Below are 12,280 nucleotides of genomic sequence, written 5' to 3'. Positions count from 1 at the left end.
CTATATTGACTCAAAGGCTCAAGAGTTAAGCATCCTAGACTCAAAATGGCAATGAAACACTTAATGAAACCAATTGTTTTTTTCTTTTTACTTTACACAAAAGAGAAAACCTTATTAAAGCACATCACTTCATGACTTTCCCATACGAGTTAAGTTAAAGGTGTTGCCTTTTTGGCTGTTAATCTAAAATTAATTAATTTTAATTAATTAACTAATTAATATTTTGATGATAATAAACCTATTTTTTCTTATTAATTTTGAGTGTTTTGAAGTGACTATTGCATACATCTTAGAACAATGGTTCCAACCCAGTTTTGATCATCTAAATCGGACATTAAACGAAAAAGATATGGCTGGAACAAGCTTATAGAAAAATCCTAAGCTGATGATGTGGCATAATTTTTTTCATCAAAGTGGACCAATTGAAAGATGCCACTTGGAGCAATGGAGGAGTGACACATGTGAAGGAACTCTTAAAAAGAGATCCAGTGAGCGGAAGCAGATCATTCAAATCCCATTGAGAAAGAACACAACAATTATAGTCTAAACGAAAACGATTATGCATATACTATAAATTACAGCATGCTTCTTAATAGAATAGACAAGGGATAGAGTATTCATACATTTGAAGAACTCTTCTTCAAGTATCCTTCGATCGTTCAACAAATCGTTCATACAACACGAACTTTGAACGCAATGATCAGAACACAATCTCCACGAATGACTGAATGCACCTTGATCCCAATCGAGTCCAACTCGATTCTCGAACGTAATTAGAACACCACCATAAGTGTTACCTTAGTATTCTTGGTGTGAGAATCTAGGAGTTGTGGGCTCTATATGATTTTGGATTGAGGAAAGCAAGAGGTAGACGATCGAGTAAGTGGGAGATGAATGTTGTCTATTGTATAGACGAAATACTTGATCGTTTAGAAAGGTGAAGCCTATCGTATAGACTTTTCTCGTATAGACTTTGCTACTCGATCGTGTAGCAACGAACAAACGAGTAATTATTATATAATAAACTCGTAACTCAATCGTGTATGCTCTCTATGCTATCATTTAGTAAAACACTTTTACTTGATAGCCCTTTTGTGAGATTATTTCGAATGAATCATCATTTTTTTTATTTGGAAAATAATTTTCATTTTTATCTCATAATTACCATAAAACTTCCAATAACCTCCTACTCAATAAAGAAAAATAATAATTAATTATCATATAATTAATATGTACAAATAAATATAATAACCAACTTATCATATTATATTTATAACCTATAGTTTTAATATTTCATCATATGAAACATATAAACCATAGTTCTTTTTCTATTTTATAGTATTTTATATAATTCATATTTATATTAATTCCTCAAATGATAATGTATCAAATACATTGAATCAATTATATCGCATATAATTGAATTTCCTCTTGTTAATTTGAACACTTCAAATTAACCTAAAATCTGATTCTCAACTTGAACTCGTTGAGCTACTAAGGGGACCTCATGAACATGTAGCTTGAAGCTCTAACGGTACGTGAATAACTTATTAAACTCTTTGATCACGAAATCCACCATCCATTAACTGTTGGTTACTCCACTAAAGACCGATAACTGCACTCTTCGCACTACAGATATATTTCTGTGTCCATATGACCAATCAACAGTGCGATGACCTTTTACAAATCGCTCATAAGTATAACTGGGCCAATTCACCGTTTTGCCACGTGTAGTTACCTCTAACTCCTTAAGTACCACTAATTCCTTTAATGAAAAATAAGTCATAGTCCTATTATGACTAAGTCCTCTCGGGCGAGGAGAGGGTGTGGCAACTATGTTCAAGACCTAGAATCAGTCCTTAAGGAAGCAATTTATCTACTTACCCCTACTTCGAGAAAGGAGTGAATTTCATTTTGAGTAGCTGAGTTCTCAACTCCCCGATCAGACGAATCCCCAAAATGATAAGTTTATTGAGTTGGCAATCTGGCCCCTCTCACACATACAAATCAAAGGACTGCCCTCATAGGCAGGAGTTCCCAACTCAATCAAGATTAAGGTCATTTCACCTATGGTCATTTTAGTGAAATATAAGTCTTAATTATTAACAACGTTATATAAAGAGACTAATCATTTCATAGTCTAGTCTTATACAAACTCTTTGTATAGGATACCCCCGCTCGCATGTTTCCACATGAATGGTCAAGATCAGACCATTTGTGGCACTTTACAACACTTGTAATATCTACAAACCGGGTCGCATCCGTAGTGTCAACAGGATAAGGTATCCCTCCTTTATCCATCTACTACAGATCATTTAGATTATTACTTAAAGCATGATCCACTCGTATGTCTCCACATATATGCTTAAGTTACATGAAATAACCACGGATCTTAGTTTATTGGATTTGAGTAAGTGCTTATAAAATAATATTTATTTTATTAATAACAATATGTTTACAAAATGTTTACAAACTACGAGACTACCAAGAGAATTAAGACACCAATCCCAACAACATAATGGGCTTTTGGTTCTTGGATTGGTTTTAAAAAATGAATTTAAAAGAAAAATAAATTTAATATTATTTTATATTTGTGGTAACGGCTAGTTTCGGACACATGGTGGCTTTTTACTTTTTGTTGGATTTAAAAAAATAATTTTAAAAAGAAAAAAAATTTAATATTATATTTTGGTTGTGTCTAACGGCTAGTTTAGTTTAAAGTCTCCACCATTGTTTTTTCTTTTACAAGATCTAATGGTCCAGATGAAATGTGGTTTTCAACAATTTTTGCTCTCTATTTAAACACTTCATTTTCTCAAATTTTAGCAACAATTTTACACTATTTTTCAATCCTCGATAATCAAAGCCACCATTGTTATTCTCTCTCTAAACTTCAATTTTTTTCTTTTCATCTTCTTCTTGAGAGAGTTATTTTATGTCGTAAGGATTGATTAGTTATGAGCTAAAATTTGTAAATCCACTTTTGTAGAGAGTTTGTCAAGCGTGCTATTTATTTTTTCAAACTATTGTAAAGGTTGCTCTTGATCCCGATAAAAGAGTCATTGTAACGGTTTGATCCTCAACCATAGAAAGAATCAAGTTTGTTTTTGCTCCCAGAAAAAAAAAAAAAAAAAAAAAAAACATTGTAGCTGTTCGACTCTAATTCGTGGAAAGAGTCAAGTTTGAGTGACAAACCCAAGTAGAGCTTGGGAAGTGGATGTATGCCGGTTGTGCCGAACCACTATAAAATTCTTAGTGTCGGTTCCTTTATCCCTCAACTATTTAATTTTGCAATTAATTCGTTGTTAAATTTTATTGCTTGAAATTATTTGCAATTTTTGTTCTTAAATTTAATTGCTCATATATGTTTATTTTGATTGGTAGTTCTTAAATTTATATATTCTTTACAAATTCTTTTATTAGATTTAAAAATTGTGCTTTAAAATGTGCTGGTTAATTTCTTGTTTAATTCAAAGTGAAATTATTTATATAAATTTATTGTTTAAATTACTTGTTAAGAAAAAGTTTGTTAATTTATTTAATTGGACTCACATTAGTAAAAACTTTTGATTAGTTTGATTAAACCGTATTCACCCCCTCTAGGGTTGTCATATCGATCCTACAAAAGACATCCAACTACGAGCAACCTATCCTAAGAAGGTGTCAAAGCCTACTCATTCCTAAGGAAACTTTAGCTTAGAGAGCAACTACGGGTGTCATAGCCACCTAAGGTTAATCATATCCCAAGAAAAAAGAATAATCCCCTTAAAAAATATTATATAGACTTACCTTTACTCTACAACATGCTTTGCCTTTTACAACTTTTTCTATTTTACAACATTAGAATTTTACAATACAAAATAAGAATTTGGCAAAAAAACATAAGCATGCATTACTAGGTTGAGCTTTCGGTTACTTAACATCTATCACCTAGGTCTTTCTAGGTGACAACAAACATATGGGCCAAATAATCCAATCCAAAGCATTCAAAACCAAAGATAAGATGACTATGTGCTCAAAGGTGCAAAAGAAACAAGAAAAAAAAAAAATTAAATTTGGCCTAAAATCATACATACATGCTTGTGAGTCCTAACTAATGTGAATACAGATTATCTACAGCCTATCATAGATTCTCATCATCACAATACATGCAGTAGAATCATCACATAATACAATTCAACCACAATATCAGCTATGCTTCAAGGGATATTTTGGTCATTTTTTCTCCTTTGAAATTCGTTTGCTCTTTTTAGCTCCCATTTGTTCCAAATTAACCCCGAATGGCCTGTAACACTTTAGAATGCATGTATTACTCGAGATCCTACAAATATAATCATATAATCACATTAAACTTCATAAACGAGTTAGATTAGAGGCACTAAGATAACACATTTTCGATGCTATCAAATAAGATTATCATCACATGAAAGTTTGTTCGACCCTTCTATAAGTATAGGAGATTGAACTATCGACATCTAAAATGAAAATTCGTATTTTATCTTTTGAAAGCCATGTTTAGGAACAATGCACACAGATTGATAGAAGTTTTAATACTATAACATAGATACTCATCGATATAATAGATGCACTAGCCCCATTCAAAATAAGTGTTAAAAGTTTTCTTATTTTTTTGGTCACAATAACTTATAAGGTTTTAAATGTACGTAATGAAAATTTTTGCCGCTCAACCGGTTAACCGCATACATATTGAACGAAAAACTATATGTTTCAGTTTATCGTTGAGAATGACTAACATAGCAAAACAAAAGAAAATGCAAAAAATGTTTTATTACTGTTTGAAATTAATTCCAAAAATTATTGTTGTGATTAATTTTAAGAATTAATCTCAGTTAATTCGAAAGGAATTTTAAAACTAATTTCAAAATGGTATTCTTTTTTTGTTTTAAAGAATTGGAAACAATATATGAGAAAATTGATCCCCTCTCTTCTTTATTTCTCTCTATGGTTGAGCATAATTTTCACAAAGGCATGCTTGAGTTTGGAAGTTGTGTTAACCCTGAGAAGCAACCAACCTATGTAATTTAGCATCGAGGTCACATCGAATTTTGTTTTAAGGTCATAGATTTTTCACAACACCACAACGATCTACATTTGATTTCAAATATTTGAAAGCAAAAATTATCATTATCATCTTTTTCAAATGAGGATCAAATCTGGAAAGGTCCATCTAGATCCTTCCAAAATGAAACGTCGATGGACAACAATGGAGCACAAGATTCTGGATTTCTGTAAAAGACAAGACTTCGAAGCTCGGTTCTGATCCGATCGTGGCTACCTTGGATGGGAGAGTTTTGAACTTAACTTAGATGGTCAAACAGAATGCACAAACAATCAACCGAATAAATCGAAAGCAGTAAAGAATGAACACTGGTTCAACTAATTTGATCTACATCTACTTTGAGAACCGGCCTAAATCAATTTTATAACGAGCAATGAGGATTTTACAATTACAGATAACCAACAATATTGTTATTTGTCCATTATTATTATAATGTTATTGGACCTTTAATTTTATCAAAAAGAAAAATCCAATAAGCTCAATTAAATTCCTTGTTATTTTCTACGAAGGACAACATAGAGCAACCGAAATCCAGTAAGCGGCGGATTTGTGAATATGTGCATGAATTAAATGATACTTTGGATTTGAATATTTATGCATGAACGTTGTTCTTGACTGGAAAACAAAAGCATTTAAGGAATTTATATTTCAGTTTTCCCCTTTGTGGGAGCATGTAAACTAATTGAGAATATGGTTCCAAGTAAGGAATGATTCCCAAAGATTCCTTCAGAAACCTATTCCTCATAAGATAAACCTTTTAATATTCTAATATCTCTCATAAATCGGAATCTACTTCTCTTTTGATGAAATATTTTGGTTTTAATTTTTATCATGGTAGATGATTATTATTATTATTATTATTATTATTATTATTATTATTATTATTATTATTATTTTGGAAAGAAATTTGATCCTATAACATTATTTTGACTATCACCGAGCTTGTTTGTAATATGAAAATATGTAAATTTCATCTGTTTTATGTGGAAGCTTGTAGAATTGATGATAATTTGAGATAATGTCTAAGTTATAAAATATGTGGATATTTTATAAGAACTTTTCATGAGTGTATAAGTTAGAACAACCATCTCCGTTGGTATGACGCTTTTTGGGGTCAAATCTACAGGCAAAGCCATAAGGGTTCATGTCCAAAATAGATACGATATCATACCATTGTGAAGATATTTGGAGAGTTGTTAACCCTAATAAGTGGTATTAGAGTCATCCCCTAGTTTCGCCATGTTGATATGATATAGTGTCAAACAAAGATGTAGTGGGGTCTCGAAAGTAGTCATGGTCTGATCCATGGTTTAACCCTATCAGATAGGAGGTATGCTCTAGTGAAAAGGAGTTTGCCTAGTAAAAAGGAGTTTGCCTAGTAAAAAGGAGTTTGCTTAGATAAGAGTTAGATTGATGGCTGGCTACTTGAGGGGAGGTTTAGATAGTCCTTGGCTCGAGGGGAGTATCGTTGGGAATGCAACCAAGATTCTACATTGATTAGATAAGGGAATGATCATGGGTATATAGGCGTACATATATATAATTTTAATTGATTGAAATTATAAAGTTATTGAGTTGTACAGGATCTTGAAAAGAGGAAATGATAATTCATGAATATGGTTTTCATGATTTAGCTATTTAGCAGCTTATGAGAAGACATTTATGAATTAAACGTGAATTTAGTAAAATTTCTTAAAGCTTGATTAGTGATTGTGGGGTATATGCAAAACAAAAAATTGAATACTTTGATGCATATTCTCATATGACCAAAATAGCCATTATATAGCCTTGATAGCATTTGTAGCAATATGTGGTCTTTTATTACATCAAATGGATGTGAAGATGATATTCCTTAGTAGTAACTTGGAAGAGAAAATATATATATGAAACATTGCTTGTCAAGAAAACTAGGTATGTAAACTCACAAAATCTCTTTACGGTCTTAAACTAGTTCTTGAACAATGATATGAAAATTTTAACAATACTTTAGTAATCAATGTTTTAAAAGTGAATTTGTTCTGATAGATGTATTTATTAAAAGTTGTTGAGAGTTGATTGTGTGATTATCTATTTGTATGTTGATGATATACTGATCTTTGGTACAAATATAGATGTAAATATTGATACTAAGTTATTTGTGTACTTATAATTTGAAATGAAAGATTTAGGTAAGGGTAATATGATACTTGGTGTTACTGAAAATGGATTTTCTTTATGTCAATCATATATTGAAAACTATCAAAGACGTTTGATAGTTTTGATGAAACTTCTGTAAGAACACCTTATGATACTATTATGAGTCTTAAGAAAAATAAGGAATATAGTGTTTCTTGATATGAATATGCAAGGATTATAGGAAGTGTTATGCTTTCATGAACTATACTAGACCTATTATTGCATATGTTCTAAGAAGATTGAGTAGATATATATATAATCCTGATAAAGATCATTGGATTGCTCTTCGTTGTTTATTAAGGTATCTTAATGGTACAATAGATTATTGTTTGCATTTGAATATTTTCTGTCATACTAGAAGGGTAGTGTATACAAACTGGGATATATAGAATGATGAAGTAAGCTCTATTAGTGAATATGTATTCTTATTGGGTAGAGGAGCTGTTTCATGGAAACCTGCAAAACAAACTTGTACAGCAATGTCCACTAGGAGTCTAAATTTATTGTTATAAAATTAGCAGGGCACCAGTATGAGTGGCTTAGAAGCCTACTGGGTGATGTACCATTCTGGGCATCAGTACTAGTCTCTTTGCACTGTGATTCACAAGTTGCCTTAAGGATTGTCAAGAATAGTGTGTATAATGGCCAAATGCATCATACATGGAGTTGTGAAACAGTTGTTGAAAGGAGAAATTATCTCCTTGGAGTTCAATGTCTAAACCAATAGAATAATTCAAGAATCCTCATTGTGCCTGGGACTCAAAGTCATAAATACTCCATAGTTTTTCTTTAGGTGGTCCTAGTATGGACTTGATGGATAGAACTAAAAGTTTTAAATTTCATAGCCCTTTCTTTGGGTGGTCTTGATATGGACTTGATGGATAGTTGTAAAATCTTCATAGCTCACTTTTTGAGTAGTTTGTCTTTGACGGGCTTGATAAAGTTGGTCCTGGTATGGATTAGATATGAAGTAAGTCTTCATAACTTAATCTATGTGTGGTCTATTGCGACAAACTTGATGAAGTAACAAATGTAAATGTGAAGGTGTTTCCGCCTTCTACGAAAAAGTTTTAGAATTTTTTTTCTAAAGTTTTCACGTTGACTCGAGGTTCTATGTGTATGACTTTAAATAGCACTCTTTTATCGCGGAATCAATGGGAATTTAAGGAGTAAAACTTGTTTTGAGGTTCTCAACCATAGTTATTGAAAGTTCAAGAGGTAACTCACTCTCTCTAACAAAGTTGTTGCCTCATTTCACTATGTATCAATTCAAATCATCAAGATATTGATGTTTAAGTCTTGGTCTCCCAACTTTACTCAAAAAATAGGTTTTATAAAATGCTTTTTGTTTTCTTTGCTATACCAGTATTCGTGAGGGATTGTTGGAAATGACTAACATATCAAAATAAAAGAAAATTGAAAAAATGCTTTATTACTATTTGAAATTAATTCTAAGAATTAATTGTTTCAATTCCAAGAATTAATCTCAATTAATTCTAAAACTGTTTTAAAATCAATTTTAAAATTATTTTCTTTTTTCTTTTTGTTTGAAAAACGGATCTTATCTTCCTTTGAAAGGCTCTTAGTTATTGAAAAAAATATATGAGAAAATTGATCCCCTCTCTTCTCTATTTCTCATCGTGGTCTAAGCATAATTTCCACATTCCTTTCTCCGGTGAGTGCACACTTGAGCTGGGAAGTTGTGTTAATCTTGAAGAGCAATCGGCATATGCAATTTAACACCGAAGTTGTGCCGAGTTTTGCTTTCAAGACAGTGAATTTCTACGACACAACAACGATCGACATTTGGTTCCAACATTTAGTACAACTTTACTTATAATCATAATTTTACTAATAATCGATTCATGGTGAATGATGTTCTTCTTCTTTCTTACATTAGGAGACATGATAATTACGTAGAATAACTACAAAGAAAACACGTCATACAAGCATTTATTCAATTGGGTATATAGTATATATTAAGATTCAATATACTTGATAATCAGGAAGACCCTTCAAGAGAATTGGAGAAATCTTGATTTGAAGGTTCTTAATTGCCTCCCATGAGGTATGCATCAATGTCTTTGGACATGGCAGCAGCAAACTCTAACATAGAATATGAATGTGGAATGTTTTCATGAAGCTTCTCATAAATCAAAGTCCAATGAACCACACTTCCTTTGCCCTTTGGAGTAGCTTGAACTATAAAATTGAACGTTTTATAATGCTCCATAAGGTCTCCTTCAATTGTTTTGAAAACTATCAAATTCTTCTCCTCATCCACAGTTTCAATTACCGTCTTTGCTACATTAGCTTTTCCTTCTGTGGTTTACCAATACATCAGTTTTTCAACTTTTTAACTTTAAAATGTTATTTCAAATAGGTTTCTTATAAACTTCTAAATTTGTGTCTAATGATTATGCATACAATCTAAATTTTGTATCTAATAATATTAAACCTTTAATTTTATGTCTAATAGATCTTTGACCTATTTAAACCTTTTTTTCAAGGTTTACGATTCTATTGGACAATAAATTTGAAAATTTATTTCTCGTTTAGTAACCATTTGGTTTTCAAAAATTAAGTCTATTTCTTCTCAGTTTCTTACGAAGTTATACAATATCTTTAATATGGGTAAAATGGTTAAATTCTTAGGTAAATTCCAAAAACGAGAACTACTTTTGTAGTTTTTAGAATTTGGTTTGATTTTTAAAACATTGTTAAAAAGTAAATAATAAAGTAGTAAATTTAGAAGTAGAAAGGTTATTTATAGATGTACTTTTTCAAAATTAAATATCAAAAACTACATAATTATGAAACGGGACGTTAATAACCAATCTATATTAGACACAAAGTATAGTTTTATATGTCATAGATTTGTTAAATTTAAAAAATGCTTGATATATATCAAGGATTTGTTAGACACAAAATTAAAAATACAAAGACTAATTTGCCATTTTTAAAGTTTAAAGATCTTTTAAGACACGAATAGAAAATTATAGAGACCAAATTTGTAAATTAACCTATGTTCCATTAAGAATAAAAAGAAAAAGGAAATAGATTGAAACAAACCATGAAAATAATTCCAGGAGACGATGGAACCAACTTTGCCCCATTCACTCTCATGCAGCTCACAACCTCGTACTTTGTCTCCAGAAGCATTGGAAAGATGGTGTGGTCTCTTATGAAACATTTCATGAAATTTAGAAGCAGAAGCTTTTATTTCAAAATCAATTTCCAACTTTCCATAGAGACAAGACATTTTTGCTGGCTTGAAACTTAAGTTGTACTTTTAAACTGAAAGACAATGTTTTGCCAAACCAGACAAAACTTAGGTCCATTACATAGAGAATGGTTTACTTTCAAATTTTACCTGTTTGTTTAGCTTCCTTTGGTAACCATTTGATTTTTTGTTTTTGTTTTTTAAAATTAAACCTATTTCTTCCACGTTTCTTGTAATGATGTGCATCTTTGTTTAAGTACAATGATTGAATTTTTAGCTAAATTCCACAAACAAAAACAACTTTTTCAATACTACTTTTTTTAGTTCTCAAAATTTGGCTTGGTTTTTTAAACTATTATTGAAAAGTAATAACAAAGAAAGAAATTTAAAGGTGGAAATAGTATTCATAGGCTTAATTTTTTAAAATAAAAACAAAAAATAAAATGGTTACCAAACAGGATCTTAGCCTTTGAGGTTTCAGTTTGTTTTAATTTGATCCCTATTTACATTTATACCTTAAACCTCACGATTAAAATTGTAACATTTTGGAATCTAAGAACTAAATTAAAATTAATCTCAGAATTTATAAATTAAAAAGGCAATATTTTGGAATTAAGAGAGTAAGTGAAATTGTAATAATAATTTATTGTTTTACTACAGTTATTTATTGCATGGAAATAGATTATTAAATAAGGCAATAGGGTTGGCAGGACTGTCGATATTCAAAAAAATTGATTAATATTTCTGTTATAATAAAGAGAAATTTCCTCTCAATGCTGGAGTGTTTAGTTCAAGAACAAGATTAAAGTGCTATGTTTTGTTCTTTATTTTCATTTGCCTTTTCTTTAAAGTCGGTTGGATAGAAATACAATCAAAGCCTCATGTCAATTAAATAAATAGATGATCATAGATTTATAAGAGAAGACAAATGTCTTTAATAGTATAAGATCTTTTAGGTAAAATTAAAAACAAATTCAATGCAATAATTCAACTTTATAGAATACTACTTCGAAAAAGACTTTGAAAGAGAACCTAAGGAAATTCTTTCAAAATTAAGCCAAATAGACGTTTAAGTTATATTTCAAAGCATTTATTTCATATTTAAACCACTAATAAATATACATAAAGGGTACGTCTGGGAGTATCAAAAAGTCATTATCAAAATCATTCCCCTGTTTAACAAATGTTTAAATTGATTTTAGAAATTTTTAAAATTATTTAAAAGTCATTCTTCAATAATTAATTGAGAGGTAATTTTTGGAAAATTGTCCAAAATAATCTTGTGAATTTTTCATATTTCAAAACTAGCACCCTATTTAAGAACTCAATAGTTTTGCTCAGGTCATCATGCCAGAGATCAAGACCGAGATTGAGTTAGAAAATGAAAAGAATTTGTATTCCTCCACGTGACTGGATATTTATTAAAATGTTAAATTTACTATTATGTCCTCAAATATTATATTATATTATATTATTATATAAATTGTATTAGGAACCCACAATTGGTTTGCTCTACACGTTTTAGTAGTAAAAAGTTTTACCAAGTTTTATAAACTCTCTCAACCCCATCTATCTTCCCAAACCATCTATCTACACAAAATCACAGAAACAAACAAAAAGAAGGTATATATCTCAATCTTTTATGTATGAAAAATGTTTGGTTTTTTAACATGCATGCTATTAACACCAAATGAAATTGTTTGCGTTGTTGTTTAGGTAATCTTGGTCGAAAGAAAATAATCTCGACCAAGATTTATGTTTTCTGCCTCGAGATTGAAAATAAGGGTTAAATCTAGGACGAG

General features: G+C 30.5%; 1 pseudogene; it reads right to left on the bottom strand.

Moving 5' to 3' along the window:
- Window positions 1-9,305: 9,305 nt before the first annotated feature.
- Window positions 9,306-10,517, bottom strand: LOC120081874 (MLP-like protein 43 pseudogene; annotated as a pseudogene).
- Window positions 10,518-12,280: the final 1,763 nt, after the last annotated feature.

The sequence above is a fragment of the Benincasa hispida genome, chromosome 7 (assembly GCF_027475165.1).
Source record: "Benincasa hispida cultivar pf3 chromosome 7, pf3_genome.v1.1, whole genome shotgun sequence".
Lineage (NCBI taxonomy): Eukaryota > Viridiplantae > Streptophyta > Magnoliopsida > Cucurbitales > Cucurbitaceae > Benincasa > Benincasa hispida.
Note: the sequence above shows the minus strand (reverse complement) of the source record. Positions and strands in the feature narration are given on the sequence as shown.